We start from the raw sequence: 13,431 nt of genomic DNA, 5'->3' as shown, positions 1-13,431 counted from the left end.
GCATAATCTATAACCTCATGGCCCGGCATATACCCCACTCAACCATTACCATCAAGCCTGGGGATCGACCCCAGTTCAATGGAAAGTGCAGGAGAGCATGCCAGGAGCAGCACCAGACATACCTGAAGATGAGGTATCAACCTGGTGTAACCACCAAACAGGATTACTTGCACACCAAACAGCAAAAGCAGCAATTGATAGACAGAGCTAAGTGATCCCACAGCCAATGGATCAGATCCAGGCTCTGCAGTCCTGCCACATCCAGTTGTGAATGGTGGTGAACAATTAAACATCTCACTGGGGAGGAGGCTCCACAAATATCCCCATCCTCAACGATGGAAGAGCCCAGTACATCAGTGCAAAAGTTAAGGCTGAAGCTTTCACTGCAATCTTCAGCCAGAAGTGCCGAGTGGATGATCCCCAGAGTTACAGGTACCAGTCTTCAGCCAATTCAATTCACTCCATGTGATATCAAGAAAAGGCTGGAGGCACTAGTTCTGCAAAGGCTATGGGCCCTGACAACATTCTGGCAATAGTACTGAAGACTTGTGCTCTGGAACTTAAGCTGTTCCAGTACAGTTACAACACTGGCATCTAGCCAACAATGTGGAAAATTGCCCAAGTGTGGCCTGTACACAAAAAGCAGGACAAATCCAACCCGGCCAATTACTGCTCCATCAGTCCACTCTCGATCACCAGTAAAGTGATGGAAGGTGTCAGTAACAGCGCTATCAAGCAGGTCCTGCTCAGCAATAACCTGCTCAGTGACGCCCAGTTTGGGTTCCGCCAGGGCCACTCAGCTCCTGACCTCATTAAAGCCTCGGTTCAAACATTGACAAAAGAACTGAATTCCAGAGGGTGAGGTGAGAGTGACAGCCCTCGACATCTAGGCTGCATTTGACAGAGCGTGGCATCGAGAAACCGTAGCAAAACTGCAATCAATGGATATCAGGGGGCAAACTCGCCACTGGTTGGAGACATACCTGACACATAGGAAGATGGTCGTGGCTATCGGAGGTCAATCATCTCAGCTCCAGGACATCTCTGCAGGAGTTCCTCAGGGCAGTGTCTTAGGCCCAACCATCTTCAGCTGCTGCATCAATGACCGTCCCTCCATCATATGATCAGAAGTGGGGACGTTCGCCAATGATTGCTCAAAGTTCAGCACCATTCATGACTCCTCAGAAACTGAAGTAGTCCATATCCAAATGCAACAAGACATGGACGATATCCAGACTTGGACTGACAAGTGGCAAGTGACATTCGCGCCACACAAATGCCAAGCTACAACCAGAGTCAATAGCAGACAATTTAATCACCGTCCTTTGACATTTAATGGTGTTACCATCAGTAAATCACCCACTATCAACATCCTGGGGGTTATCATTGATGAGAAGCTCAACTGGACTCACCACATAAACGCAGTGGCTACAAGAGCAGGGCAGAGGCTAGGAATACCGAAGCAAGTAACTCACCTCTGAAACCCCAAAAAGCCTGTCCACAAGTCAGGAGTGTGATGGAATACTCCCCACTTGCCTGGATGAGTGCAGCCCCAACAACACTCAAGAAGCTTGACACCATCCAGGACAAAGCAGCTGCTTGACTGGCAACACATCCACAAAATATCCACTCACCCCACCACCGACGCTCAGTAGCAGCAGTGTGTACTATCTACAAGATGCACTGCAGAAATTCACCAAAGATCTTCAAACAGCACCTTCCAAACCCACCACCACTTTCATCTGGAAGGACAAGGGCAGCAGATACAGAGGAATACCACTACCTTCCAGCTCCCCTCCAAGCCACTCACCATCTTGACTTGGCAATATTTCACTGTTCCTTCACTGTCAGGTTAACATCCTGGAATTCCCTCTCTCAGGGACATTGTGGGTCAATCCACAGCAGGTGGACTGCAGCAGTTCAAGAAGGTAACTCACCCCCACCTTCTCAAGGGCAACTAGCGTTGGGCAATAAATGCTGGCCAGCCAGCAACAACCACATCCCATAAAAATGAATGAAAAACAATACAGGGAGCCAGGAAATGAGCAATACATAAAAGTGCACATTTATTAACATATTGAGAGGTAATGAACATACAATGTTTTCAGAATACATTAATAGAATCTCAAAATGATACAGCACAGGAGGATTCAGTCTAGGTATCTCTGTCACCTTTGCAAAAGAGCTAAGACATTTTATTCCACTCCCAGGCTCTTGCTCTGTAGCCGTGCAAATTCCATTTCCCAATCTAACCTCCCGCTTAATTATACAAAGCTTGTTGGAAACATTGAAGCCATTTCCCTCGCTGATTTTATGTAATGGATTCTCTAACTTGCTCTGTAATACTGCTTCTTTTGCTGATTAGCTTGCAACAGGTTGGTGCAAATAAACATCCCAAACAAATTAAAAAACATAACACGTTGGAAATAGTCAGCAAGTTAGATAGCATCCATAGAGAAAGAAATATAAAAGCATATGAATTAGAGCAGGAGTAAGTCACTCAGAGCTTCAGGCCTGTTCCATCATTTAATAAGATTACAGCTGATCTGATTATTCCACATCCCTGCCTGCCCCAATAACCCTGCACAATCTTACTCATCAAGAATCTATCATCTCTGCCTGCAAAATATCCACAAGCTTAGCTTCCACCACTTTTTAAGGAAAAACGTTCTAAAGATTCTCAGCTCTCTGTGAGAATAAAATTTTCCTTATCCATGTCATAAACTTATATATAAACACTTATTCATTGTACTAAAATCTTCCATAATTGGAAACATCCTCTCCATATCCACCTTGTCAAAACCTCTCATATTTAAGTTTCACGCAAGTCATTTAATATTCAACGAAAGTCAAGCACTTTAACACGCTCCCCTGCTCCCTGGCCAACGTCTCTGTCTCAGGCTGGTTGCAGCGTTCCAGCTAAGCTCAGTGCAAGCTGGAAGAACAATACCTCATTTTCTGCAGCCCTCCAGACTCAAAATCAAGTTCAATAGTTTCTGGGTCTGAACTCTCCCATGTCCTAGCACCCTATCCCACACACCAGGCCTTGTTGTTAGACATAATAGGAACTGCTGATGCTGGAGAATCTGAGATAACAAAATGTGGAGCTGGATGAACACAGGGTCTAGGCCTGAAACGTTAGGTCAAGCAGCAGAGCAGGAAAGCTGATGTTTCAAGTCTGGACCCTCCTTCGGAAGAAGCGTGGTCCAGACCTGAAACATCATGTAAAACTCAACCCCATGACCGGTGGCCTAAAACTCCAGGATTTAATTTACAAGAGTACAGATCGTAAATGACAAAATCAGGACGATTTCACAACACAAAGAGAAGACACATAACAGAGGTGAATGTGCTCAGGACCCTGTTCCCTTGTCTGTTCACTGCCATTTTTATGCCAAGAGAAGTAATGAACAACCAGCAGAACCTGGAAATTTAAGTTAGGACACTGACTCTGGGTTGTCTATTCATTCAAATAAGTTAACATTCTCCAGTACATTTCAGGCTGGACCATTTCAGACAATCTCCTCTAGGTTGCTTTAGCAGAACAGTAGTGGATTAAAACGAAAAGGACTCATTAAATTGCTTCAATAATGAAACCTCTGCTGCCTGAGTGACACAAAGGGGAAAATCAGCAATCCTCTATCATAATCCTGCAGTCTGTGCTTGAATGACTCATATATGGCCATCTGGTGTCATAAAGGTTGGGTTCACCATTGCGACAGTCTCTTACTGTGGATGAGGAACTGCAGTTATGATGAAATGCTGAAAAAGTCAGCACTGTTCTCCGTCAAACAAGGAAGGTTAAAAGATGATCTAGAAGAGATTTCCAGGGTAAGAAGTGTCAACAGGAGGACAGGAAAACCATTTCCACTTACCATGAGGTCAATAACCAGGTACAGTGTGTTCAAAATATTTGTAAAAAAGATCTTAAGGTAGGCAAAGAGCAACGGTTTCATTCAGAATTGTCAGGATCTGGAACACTATACTTGAATAGGTGATAGAAGTTGATTCCATAATTTATACAACCTCCTGAGGATGAGAAACTTACAGAGGTACATGTACAGAATGAAAATATGGGACTAAGAGTGAATATTCCTTCAAAAACCAGGGAGTTAAGAGGGTCCGAATAGCCTCCTCACGCTTTGAGTAGATATGACCTCATGATAGAACAAGATGGCACTCATCTTCATAGTCCCTGCATAAATAATGACTACTTAGTTAAGGCACAGCAATGCAAACAGCCTCCAGGACTTGTCTCAAGCTGGAGGAAGAGAAATAGGCAAGTGCAGACTGCAATAATGAGCAAAGACCAAGACAACACTCTTGTATCATTTTTGTGCATTTACTTTGCATTCCTGAAAAATGTACTTGATCACCAATGCGTTGATTTCTCCGTTAGGTTTCACTTTCCTCGTTAGAGATATGCACAGTTCCCCCTGGTCTCGCACAACCTGGTCCCATACTGGGGATTATTCACTAGAGAAGATGGACCCAAAATGTTGACAGTCGAAAATACAAAATTTAGGTTCACCTTAGATCAGAAATAGTTGAAGTAAGGCCGTAAATATGGTGATCTTCACAGTGTCTTTTTTTCCAACTAATTCAAGCGATGTGGGTGTTGCTGATTGGGTCAGCAGTTATTGGCCATCTCTGATTGACTCTTGATTGCTTTCCAGTCAATCACTTTGCTGCGGGTCTGGAGTCACATGTAGAATGGACCAGGTAAGAATGGCAATGGAGGCTGCCATTCAGCTTTGAATCCTCTGTGAAGCTATCCAGTCAGTCTCATTCCCTTTCTTTACCCCCAAGGCTCTGCATGTTAATATTCACAGTCGCTTGGGAGTACTGAACTGGAACAAAGTTGCAAACAGAGAAATATTTCGAAGCTTTACACCTTGCATTCATCAGGACAAATGCAAAAATGCCAAATTTCAAACGACTGCAACACCTTATACTATGGGAGGAAAAGCAGTTGGCAAGTTGCCTCTTGATTCATTGAGACATTGCCCTGGAGAAATCAATGAGGAATTAGTGAATCTACAAGCTTCCAGAAGAGTTAAAGGGAAAAGTAAGGAGAGGGAAGTTGAGCATTATCAATCAGCCATTTTCTCATTGAGTGGCAGCATGGACTTGTTGGGCTGAATGGCTAACCTCTGCTCTTGCACCTTCTGGTCTTGCTGCAATTCCCTCTCTGCTTGAAAGATAAACATTGTCTTGCTTTCCTATTAGATTTGACAACAGAACTCAATAACTCAAAAGGAAATTGGGTTGGCAGGTGAGGGACAAACTCAAATACTGTTAAGGGAGGGTGCAAGGACCCTCTTACGGTGGCGACCCTACCCCTGGACCAAGAAACCTGGGTTCGAGTCCCACTGCTCCAGACAAGTGCAATAACTCTCTGAACAGCTAGATTAGAAAAACAAGTTAATTTTTTTAAAATTGAGAGGTGCAACAAAGTAGTAATTAACAGGCGCTTACGGCTCTTGTGACACAACAGTAGTTTCTCTACCTCTGAGCCGCGAGGCCCCGGTTCAAGTCTCACTTGCTCAGTCAAGTTAATGAGAAAACATCTTGAAAAGGTAGGCATGAGGCCAAAGCTTTTCATCTTCGCACTTATAAAGACAAACTCAAGAATGCCAAATTCCAAACAGCCACAGGGGTTTATAGTAGAGGAGAAAAGGGTGCTGGCTGGGTAGCTAGTCACCTCCGTCTGAGACATTGCAATGGAGAAGGCAGTGAGGAGTTATAGGTTCCCCAGGTTCCCAACTAATTCCAAAGAAGCACCAGGCTTTAATATATTTCTTTTTATTGCCGTGCTATAGGTGTTATGAGTATTTCAACCCACAGGGTTGCCATCAGTCCATAAATACATTCTACCGACCACAAACTTGAGTAACATTGTGTATGAATACCTGCAATGCCAAGAATCAAGTTGAGATGTCTTAATGATGCACTGATTGAATAGTTGAACCAGTAGAGCAACATCTACAGTTCTAAGAGATAATGGGAACTGCAGATGCTGGAGATTCCAAGATAATAAAATGTGAGGCTGGATGAACACAGCAGGCCAAGCAGCATCTCAGGAGCACAAAAGCTGACGTTTCAGGCCTAGACCCTTCATCAGAGAGGCTCTCTGATGAAGGGTCTAGGCCCGAAACGTCAGCTTTTGTGCTCCTGAGATGCTGCTTGGCCTGCTGTGTTCATCCAGCCTCACATTTTATTATCTACAGTTCTAAAGCAGGATCACCTGAAACATTAACTCTATTTCTCTCTTCACAGATGCTGCCAAACCTGTTGAGTTTTTCCAGCAATTTCTGTTTGATTCTGATCTTCAGCATCTATTGTTCTTTGTTCATTTTTTTTGGTTTAACCTGGAAAATGGCCAGGTATGTTCTTTACATAAACAGCAGGATAACTCTAACCCAGGCAATTACAGCCCTGTCAGTCCACTCTTGATCCCAAGTAACATGACTGAAGGTCTCATTGAAATGTTACCAAGCAGCACATGTTTCATTTACAGGAAGCATCCCTGTGAATGAATGTGCATCATTTCCAGCAAGCATTAATGAGTTACATTACAAGCGTGACTGATTAACATTGTATAATTATTAGTGCACTCAAGATTGCTCAATAACAGAAAACACTGCTACTGTCAGATGTGATTCCAAATGCAGGGTGGCTGTGGATGGTCTGTAATCTGCACACTGTGAACAAGCTAATGAGTACGCTTTGTTTAACGCATTCATAGAAGCTGGTGGTGAGCAGCTTCCTTGAACTGCTGCGGTCCATATGGTGTGGTATATTCACAACTGCGTTAAGGACGGAGTTCCAGGATTTTGACCCAGCCCTACTGGAGGAAAAATAGTATATTTCCAAATCGGGATGATGGGTGGCTTTGAGGAGAACTTGCAAGTTACAGTCTTCCTAAGTATCTGCTGCCCTTGTGAATGTCTACAGTGGCAGCAGTGTGTACTGAGCGTTGGCAATGGTGAGAGTGGATGCTTGAGGATGTGAAGCCAATCAAGCGGCTGCTTTGCCTGGATGTGTCAAGCTTCTTGAGAGTCGTTGGAGCTGCACACATCCAAGCAAATAGGGAGTATTCCAACATACTCCTGACTTGAGCCTTGTCGATGGTGGGCAAGCCTTGAGGAGTCAGGAGGTGAATTTCACATTGCAACACACTGATTTGCTCTAATAGCCACTGTACATGTATGGCAAGTCTGTGTCAATTTCTGATCAATAGTAACCCCTGTGTTGTCAGCAGCGTTTCAGGGATTGTAATGACTTTGAATGCACGCCCATAACCCTTGATTCCTTTACTGATCAAAAATCTGTCTATCTCAGCCTTGAATATACTGAGTGACCCTGCCTCAAAAGTCCTCTGTGATGAAGAATTACACAGGTTTACAACAAAGCAGGTGAAGCAACTACTATGGGAGTACAATGATTGCAGATAGCCCCTTTACTGAAGGTATGCTGTCTTCGGGGGAAAAAAGCTGATTGGCCAGGATTGTGACACTGCCAACAGAAAGTAAACTGCAGCTTCATGGTAGGCAGAAGGAGCTGGGTTTTTCTTGATGGGGCTAACTCTCAGCAGATGACTTAGTTACATTGTCTGTAATATCCTCCAGAATAGTTGAAATGTGTTGTAAGGATGGGACTGAATCATGAACATCTTCCAACTAACAGTTATATGTGCGATGGAGAGGGTATGAAGCTCTGACTCTCAAACCACCTGAAGTCTTTAAGCAAGGTGGTCTATCAAGGCATCAACATAGCCCCCCCGTGCCACAAATCCAGCAGTGGGTGTCTCAGGGATTGTAATGACTTTGAATGCACGCCCATAGCCCTTGATTCCTTTAAAGATTAAAAATCTGTCTATCTCAGCCTTGAATATACATAGTGACCCTGCCTCAAAAGTCCTCTGTGATGAAGAATTACACAGGTTTACAACAAGCAGGTGAAGCAACTACTATAAGAATCCAGCTTTCTTTCTTATGATTAGCTGTTGTAGGGAGAGGGCTCTGTCAAAAAGTTTTTGAGAGGATTTGTAGCTCGGGTTGCGGATGCAGGTGTAGGCTTGTTCACGGAGCCGTTGTGTTTGACTGCAGATATTTTGTCACCATGCCAGTTAACATCGTCAGTGCACCTCTAGCGAAACGCTGGTGTTCTGTCCCGCTTGTTATTTATCTGCCTCGGTTTGCGGGCAAAGTGGGACAGCCTCAGGGGGAGTTTTAGTCCAAGGCATTTCATATAAAATTAATTTTGAGCTGAAAAAGGGGGAAAGAGAAGGTACGGCTAGGTCTCATGATGAGGGCAGCTAGCGGCAGGAGAATGGGAAGAGGTTAGCAACCCGAAAAAAAGAAACCCCAAGTCTGGAGAGAGCAAGAATTAATTTACAAATCATCAGTGACATGAATAGTAGCATGTGCCAGAGATCGTAACAAGGAGCACAGCACTTATAGCTATTGGCCATGTCATTTTCAGCATTCAAGATTCGTACAGCAACACAAAACAATGACTGCAGACAAGGATGAAGCAGAAGAGCTAAGGCCTAGATACTAAAGAACCATTTTAGTTGTGTACACCAAACTGAATTTTTTTTCAACCAAACCAACTCAATAAACAGAGATAATGGGAACTGCAGATGCTGGAGATTCCAAGATAATAAAATGTGAGGCTGGATGAACACAGCAGGCCAAGCAGCATCTCAGGAGCACAAAAGCTGACGTTTCGGGCCTAGACCCTTCATCTGATGAAGGGTCTAGGCCCGAAACGTCAGCTTTTGTGCTCCTGAGATGCTGCTTGGCCTGCTGTGTTCATACAGCCTCACGTTTTATTAACTCAATAAACAGCTGTGACAGATATTATTTCGTAACAAGTTTACTGAAGCTACAGTATTTACCTTCTATGTTTCATAGGTCTTTATTGCTTAGTTTATAATCTTTATAAGGGCTTTATACTGTTTCCCAACTGGGCCATGAATTGGGCAATGGTGTTTAAAATAAAAGAGGAGCAGGAACCAATTAGGGAGACATATATGCTCCAGCTCTGAATCACCTAAACAATCACCTCACATTGAGAGAAGCCAAAAAGCCATTCAACTTTTGCAAAGCTTCTAGTCTTAGCAACGCACAGAGGCTTCAGTTACTTTCGTTATTTCTCTTAAACTTATATAGAAAAAGATTAGTAAATCATCAGAAACTTTTAAAAAACTGAGTGATGAAATGCTTAACTAATCTGACTCATTCTGATCCTTACCTCCATAAAAAGAAAAGACCCTGTCCATTAGAATTTTATGTGGTGATAATTTTTGTACAGCAAGTAATCATGACATCATCTGGGTTATGCAGCGCAGCAGAATGGAGAAGCTGAATGAACATAAGCAGCTGCTGCCAAATCATCTCTGGATTTACAACTCATTAAATTTCTTTCTCTATTGTTTCTGCTCATAGCAGTACACAGTTCTCTCACACTTATCTCCATAAAAACAGTGCAACCCACTCCCCTTGCCATACAATGTCATTTAAATTCAATGTGAAATAAACATCGACCAAAACAAAGAAAGGCCAGTAATGTTCATCACCATTCTTTGCAACTGACTTTCAACAAGTGTTCATTATTGGGAAAAAGAAGACAAGACCAGAATCTGAAATTTCTTCCTCTGCTCAGACTGCAGGGGTGCGTTCAGTTCACAATACACCCCCACCCCCAAACACCATCCTTGCTGCAACTTATAATAAGAAATTACTGATTCGTCTCATAGCCTGGTTACTTCTTCAACAGACATCATAGAATCATGGAACCCCTACAGTGTGGCAGTAGGCCATTCAGTCCATCGAGCCCACACCGACCCTCCGAAAATTAACTTACTCTAACCCTGCATTTTCCACCCTAGACACTATGGGAAATTTAGCATGGCCAATTCACCCTAACCTGCACATCTCTGGACTGTGGGAGGAAACCAGAGGGAACCCACGCAGACACGAGGAGAACATGCAAACTCCACACAGACAGTCGCCCCAGGCTGGAATCGAACCCGCGTCCCTGGTGCTGTGTGGCAGCAGTGCAAACCACTGAGCCACTGTGCCGCACTAGTTCTATAAAACATTTCCAAAATTAATGTTTGCTTCCTCCAATATTTTAGATTTTACAGTCATACAATGAGGCGGTTGGGAGAAATGTCACATAAGTAAATTGAAAACATTGAATTGTGGGATCAAAACCCTGCACTTTGAGACAGGCCGTTTGCCTTGTGTCTTACAGTAATTGGGTAATTTGTTAAGAGATTTATTGCTGAGTTCCAGAATGTGTAGGTCATAAAACAGTGAAATCACTGCTGAGGATCTACACACACCAAACTCTCCAGGAAGAACACCTGCTTGGAGAGCAGAACTCCGAGTGCCACAGCCTGTGGTCTGAATGCCTGCACAGGTGGCGAAAATGTGTTGGCACTGACCATAAAAGCTGCAGAATGCTGTAGCAGCTGCTTTTTGGTGAAATGCCCAGGAAGCAAGAAAAACTACCACCTGTCACAATGAGAATATCAGTACAAATGACATCCACAGCATTCGATACAGAGGCCGTACTGGTGGGACTTGCAAGAAAACAGAATATACACCATAGCAGAGGGAATGGAATTGGCACAAATGGTCAGAGTTAAACAAAATAATTTCAAACAGCAGGAGGGACAAATGATGATAATACGTTGAGCACGGGCATCAAGTAAACAAATGTGCATTATGCAGGTTTAATTGGCAATTTCGAAAGGCTTCATCCCATTAAGTAGTGACAGTATTGGGAGAGTTCGATGGTGAACACAAGCATCTGATGCAGACAAACAGAGATGATGATCCAGTCCTTCAACAACTTGCATTTATATAGCGTGGTGAATGTGGCAAAGCATCTCAAGATGGTTCCTGCTATTAAACAAAATTTGACAGCAAGTCACTTGAGGACAGACAGGTGACTCTGCTGAAGGAGGCAGGTTTTAAAGAACTTCTGAAAGGAAGCCAAAGAGACAGAGAGGCAGGCAGTTTCAGGAAGGGAATTCCACAGCTTGGGGCCTAGGCAGCTGAAGGCACAGCTGCCACTGCAGAGAAGGATATTCAAGAATGCGCAAGAGGCCAGACTCAGGGAGCACAGCGATCTCCGAGGGTGGAACAGGTTTCAAAGATAGCTTGGTTCAGCATCATAAGAAGATCTGAAAGCAAGGATGAGAACCATAGAGTCAGCACGGACAGAGACCCTTTGGTTCAACTCGTCCATGGCGATCAGACATCCCAGTGTGACCTAGTCACAATTGTCAGCATTTGGCCCATATCCATCTAAACCTTCCCTATTCACATACCCATCCAGATGCCCGTTAAATTTTGAAACTGCCTCTGGCAGCTCATTCTATACTTGCACCACTCACTGCGTAAACAGAATTTTAAATTGCAAGAGTTATGACAGAGACCATAGTAAATTAGCAACACAGGGTGATGGGTGAATAGGATTTGTTGCAAGTTGGTACATGGACTGCAAAGCTTCAAACAGGAGAGACCATGATGTAGCAGTCTGTCACTGCAATGATAATCCAGGGGCTCGGGCTGCTGCCGTGGGACCATGAATGCAAATCACACCACAGCATAACAATATGGAATGAGCTGCCAAAGGAAGTGGTGTGTGTGTGTGTGTGTGTGTGTTTGGGGGGGAGGGGGGGGGGGGGAGTACAATTACAACATTCAACTGACGTTTGATCAGGTATGTGGATGGAAAAGGTTTGGAAGGTGGGCCAAATGGAACTAGTTCAATTTACAAAACCTGGATAAGTTGGGCCAAAGGGTCTATTTCATGCTGTATGGCTTTATGAATTTAATACTGAGGTAGTGTCGGACTGATGTCGACAAGGTCAGAAATCTCACAACACCAGGGTACAGTCCAACAGGCTTATCTGAAAACACCAGCTTCTGGAGCTTCCCACCTTCTGTATACAATACCACCTCTCTCACTAGCACCTTCTTCAGATGTTAGTGAGAGAGGTGGTATCGTATGCAGAATTTATAAGTAAAAGATCAAAGGTTCACATCACTGATGAGGATGCACTGAACAAACATAAGTTGCTGTTAGACCTTTATTAGTTAGAAGGTTTTAATTGATGAATATGTATATATAAATCTCCGAATTCCTTTCAAGTCACGGTTCTGTGAGAACTAGAGGTTTTATCAGTGTAAAGGAGGTGACATTTTAGGTCAGACAATGCATGTTAGGGGTCAGACCTTGTTTAGAATCTGTTCGTGTTTTAGTTTGGAATCTGTGAACTCTACGAATTTAAGATTAATTAATAAATAGAATTCTAGGAATTGAAAGCTAAGCCCAGTAATGGTGGTCATGACACTAGTAAGAATTGCTTACCAGAGATAATAGGAACTACAGATTCTGGAAAATCTGAGATAATTCGTTTTTGAAGAAGGGTCCAGGCCTGAAACGTCAGCCTTTCCTGCTCCTCTGATGCTGCTTGGCCTGCAGCGTTCATCCAGCTCCACACCTTGTTATCTCAATTGCTTACCATCTGCTCACTCTGTTCTGAGGAACTGTCGCCGGACCCAAAACTCTGTTTTATCCTTCACAGATGCTGCCAGATCTGCTGAGCTTTTCCAGCAACTTTGTTTTTGTATCTGGTTCACTAATGCCTGTTAAGGAAGGAAATCTGCCACCCTGGCCTGGGCTATATGTGCCTCCAGAGACAAAGCACTGTAGCAGACTATTAGCTATCATCTGAAACGGCTCCCACTCAGTCGTAGTAACCTCCTACAGAAAGGTTAGAAAGGAATGAAATCCATCAACCACAAATATTACCTCTGAGCTGTGTGGCCCATGCAGCACTCAGCAGATTCAGACTGGCGTGCCAATGGACGGTTTCTGCTTCCAGCCACCCATGCACAAAAACTGGAGGACCCCCAAAAGATTAGAGGGAATGCTGCTAATGCCCAGGCCCTGGAAACGACAATGGCTTGCTTAGTGCTGTTGATCCCATAAAGTCCTCTTTACTAATACCCGTGGGCTGTGTACCAAAATTGAGAAAGTTAACTCACAGATTCCTTGAGCAATGGAATGACATAACCATCCTCATGGAACTATACCCAAAAGGGGCTGTCAAGCTGCAGTGTAACCTCTAGGTCAGAGGCCCAGATTCAAGTCCCACATGCTCTAAAATGTGTCATTACACGTTTGAAATAGTCAAATAGAAACCTTTACTTTGCAGACAAACGTCCCAGGCACCACCATCACCATTTCAAGAAATGCACCATCTACCTATGTGATAGACAGAGGGAAGCAGTTTCACAAGTAGTGGTTCAGATCTAAACTTTGCAAGTTCTTCCACATCCAGTTGTGAACAGTGGGAGATAATTAAACAACTCACTTGAGGAGGAGGAAGCTCCATAAATA

The 13,431-nt window shown here is 43.7% G+C and overlaps 1 protein-coding gene across 7 annotated transcripts in view; it reads right to left on the bottom strand.

Annotated features, from left to right (window-relative positions):
• LOC125457866 (transcription factor Dp-2-like) overlaps positions 1–13,431 on the bottom strand; it is a 208,649-nt gene that overhangs the window by 108,618 nt on the left and 86,600 nt on the right. The window lies entirely within an intron of this gene.

The sequence above is a fragment of the Stegostoma tigrinum genome, chromosome 14 (assembly GCF_030684315.1).
Source record: "Stegostoma tigrinum isolate sSteTig4 chromosome 14, sSteTig4.hap1, whole genome shotgun sequence".
In the NCBI taxonomy this organism is placed as follows: domain Eukaryota; kingdom Metazoa; phylum Chordata; class Chondrichthyes; order Orectolobiformes; family Stegostomatidae; genus Stegostoma; species Stegostoma tigrinum.
Note: the sequence above shows the minus strand (reverse complement) of the source record. Positions and strands in the feature narration are given on the sequence as shown.